Genomic DNA, 3,945 nt, shown 5'->3' with positions numbered 1-3,945 from the left:
CTTCTTCTTTCTTCTTTTTTGTACTGGGGACTGAACTCAGGACCTTGTGCTTGCCAGACAGGCACTTATTACTGCTGAGCTATCTCCTCAGCCCTGGATTATTACTCTTTGACTGTTCTGAGCTTCTTATTCTTTCTTTCATAATTTCATACAATTTGGCTATTCCATTGGTGATACTTGGTTCTACTTTGGGATAACTGGGCATCCTTAGGGGCATTTTGAAGCCTTAGTTTTTCAAATTTTTATTTGAAAATCATGTGTGTGTGTGTGTGTGTGTGTGTGTGTGTACATGTGTGTACTGAGGGTTGTGATCAAATAGATTGAAGTCAGTTTGTTGTTCATGTGAGGATCTCTGTAGATTCTGTTTTCCAATGATTTGTTCTTTTTTTGTTTTGAAGAGACAACATAGCTTTTTAATTCAAAGATATAACTGAATAAGTAGATTTGTTTACAGCCATTCTTGTGAAATACTTTTTTAAAAAAATATGACTAACTTCTTTGCAAACAGTAGACACATACCTCAATTATCATGGCCTTAATTTTTCATGGATAATGTACCTGATTAGGCAGAAAGAGGCAAGCTCACACTCATAGATTAACTATCAAATTCTCAGTAAAAATTCCATTTGTGGCCTCTGTTTCTTGATTGATTTCCATTTCCACTTCATCTTTTACCTTCTTGGTCACCTCCTGAGTGACTCCTCTGTGGACTCTGTCTGTCTGATCGGCCACCAGATCTGCCACCTTAGCTGTCTGACTGACCAGACTTGCTACTTGACCAGCTACTCTTCTGTCTGGAATTAGAAGATATTACCCTTTCAATTGCAAGTAATTTGGCTGTCACTCTGGGTATCCAGTCTGAATCATGCCACTCTGCCTGGAACCTTTATGACTCAGTTGTGGGAACATCAAAGCAAACACCCTCATTTCTTTTTAGGAGATACATTCTGATAATTGGAGTTATCACAGTGCTACTCAGTGTTCTGTTCTTTAGTTCTTTATAATGTCAAGCACCGCTGACATTCTGTATTTCTTCTGGTCTTTCCAGGGTCATGGTCACAAGCCCTTTATTGAAAATGATCACAGAATGTGGTTCTAAGCTCCATGCCCCAGAAATGTGGGCTAATACCAAGGCATCTATTGCCCCTTTCTCTTCTATCAGTCTCTGAGCTGATGACTGGCAGCAGCAGCATAAAAAACAGAAGCCAGAGACGTGATGGCCTCCATGCTTTTATATTTAACTGAATCCATTGTAGAAGAACACCTATATGTTTAAAAGTAATTCCTGCTTTTTGTTTCAACTATCTTAGTTGACTTCTTTTTCTCTGTTGATAAAAACCATATGCAAATACTTATTTGGCCAGCTCTCATTTGTGTGTCCAGAACAATGAATATAGGACTCAGTGTTCTGTGGAGGAGAACGCTGAATCACCAGGTCAACCTCAAGAATGGCCAAACCATGGGTAGCGACATTATTGGCCAACAAATCTGTAAAACTACATTCTCTTTGTGATTGTGCAATGTTCTCATGTAAACACTGGGCATTTTGTTTTATGTGTGGATTCATGGCCATTTCAGTTATGTTCTTCTTAGTCTCAGAAGATAATGGCCCTCCCTTCAGATCCACTGTAGACTTACAGGACGTCTCTGGTAACTGCTGATCTTTGAGATGCCAAATGTTCCACAATAGTTGCACCCTTTTCAGTTATTTTTCTAAGATCATCCTGTTCATATCTGGATCTCATGTATTTTTTTGCTGTTGTTGCATACCCACTGTGGGCAAGTTGCAGAAAAAATTAAAGCCTGAGGATTATCTTCAGAGTCAGTTTTGTAGGACTTGTGGAAAATATTTTTGACTTGTTCAGCAAAACCTAAATATGACATTTGATCCGCTTCATCTAGTACAACATGGTGCAGTTTAGAAAGATCTGGAAGGCTGCTCTGCAGATGGTCTTGGATATGACCAGGGGTCCCTACCAAAATGTTAATACCATTTTGAATATGATTTGTTTGGCTTTGAGATGATATTCCACTATAAAAACATGCCATGCTGAATTTCCTACTTATACATTTGAAGTCTTTGGTACCTTGGTTTGCCAGTTTCCTTGTTGGGGCTGAAACAAGTACCTTTGGTGAATAGCTTTTAAAAATTGTTTCTTGGTTGGAGCCTTTCAATCAAGGGTATGGCAAAAGAGAATGTTTTTCTTGTTCCCATCTGTGATTGAGCAATTAAATCTTAAATCATTTCCTTCATATATGGGACCAAAGGTCTTAACTTGAGTAGGAAAGAGATATGTCACCCCCTCCACCTTTCAGACCACCTTTTATGGTCTCTTCAGAAATAAATTGGAGAAGGTACCCTCTTTCTCTGCATGGGTTAGTCTCCTCTTGTTTATTATCACTTGGTTTATAAGAAGTTTTTTTTTTTTTTTAAATAAACAGTTGTATTTACTTAGAAGCATTCAAAATGTCAACAAAACACTTGCAACTTTTTTTTTTTTTTTCGAATTGCAGAGTGGTACTCAGTTAACAGAACAACTTTTTCATGTAAGCTGCATCAGAGACAACTGAAGATGAAAAGCTACCATCCCATATATAACTAATTTGTGCTATGCACTAACAAGAACCTACTTTAAATTTCCATGCCCATTTACAACACCATACTGTACCAGGCAAGGCTAAAGGCTATTGAAAATACTGGTTTTGGCAGAATCAGTAAGACTGAGCTTGTGAGATGCATTTGATTGATAATAAACACAGCAAATGCTGCCTGTTTTGTATATAATCAAAACCCTTTCCTCGTGCTCCAAACTTTGTGTATATTTCTGGGCCTTAAGAGTTGATGACTTTATTTATAGTCTTGTTGATTAAGTTATTTATGTATGAAACAAAGTAGGAAAATACATTGAAAAAAGATTATGTTTACAGAGGACTTTAATGTATCACATTTGTTGAATGTAAACTTATATTTTTAACGGAAACTTACATAATATTTGAGACAAACAAAATCACAACATCATATGTGTGTTGGTGACAAAAATAAAGCTCTTCTGATGATAAAAAAAAGAAAGAAAATACCACCAGGATGGAGCTATCAGAAGACATATTTGGTAGTGTGTTAACTATACAACAGTGACAAAAAAGACACTGTACAGTTTAAAAACAAATCTTTTTTTATTAATTTTATTGGGAAACAAATAGCAATGAGACAGTTTCAAAAACAATTAGTAGGACAGTCTTGATAATTAATATATTGAATATTGTTGTCTTCATAGTGGTTATTCATAGTACAAGATGCAGACATGCTATCCTGTCCAAACTCTATTAGTACAAATCTTTCTTCTCATTGAATTAAGAGAAAGTAGTTGTATATCTATCCTATTTTGTTTTCTATTTTTTGGTGGAACTGGGGATTGAACTCAGGCCCTTGTGCTTGCCAGGGAAGAACTTATTCCACTGAGATATCCCCCCTGTCCCTTTCCTATTTTGTATATACAGATACCAAATGGCCCTTCATTTGCATCCCTTTTTTTTTTTTGTTTAGTTTTGTCAGAGATGGGTATTCCATTGTCATTTAAATATTGTAGGGGCATGAATAGCCTTTCAAGGTCAGTGAGGACTTAGGACGTAGGAGAACCTGTACTGTAACATCCTGTAACTCAGTTATGTCCCAAATTTTCTGATCAAGGAGATTATGGGGCCATAGAGCAATGTGATCGATGACGTAAACTGTTTGTAAGGAAAGTCACATGGAGAGAAAACATTCTCTCAGGCTTTCACAGAGCATATTGGTCAAGCAATGGCTGTGACTCATCCACATGGCTGACACCGTCAAAGGATCTACAACTGTGGTACAGGGTTTCAGGATAAATCCTGAGGGGATTTGACTGACCTTGTCAAATACAAAAACAAATCTTACACAGCCTTACATTTCAATTTTTTTTT

The 3,945-nt window shown here is 36.9% G+C and overlaps 1 pseudogene; it reads right to left on the bottom strand.

The window, feature by feature from the left end:
* Positions 1-886: 886 nt before the first annotated feature.
* The window catches only part of LOC101571777, an 86,285-nt pseudogene continuing 83,226 nt past the window's right edge, over positions 887-3,945 (bottom strand).

Source organism: Octodon degus, unplaced genomic scaffold (assembly GCF_000260255.1).
Source record: "Octodon degus isolate 3935 unplaced genomic scaffold, OctDeg1.0 scaffold00095, whole genome shotgun sequence".
NCBI classification, from domain to species: domain Eukaryota; kingdom Metazoa; phylum Chordata; class Mammalia; order Rodentia; family Octodontidae; genus Octodon; species Octodon degus.
The sequence above is the reverse complement of the archived record's forward strand: the minus strand, read 5'-3'. Positions and strand labels throughout refer to the sequence as shown.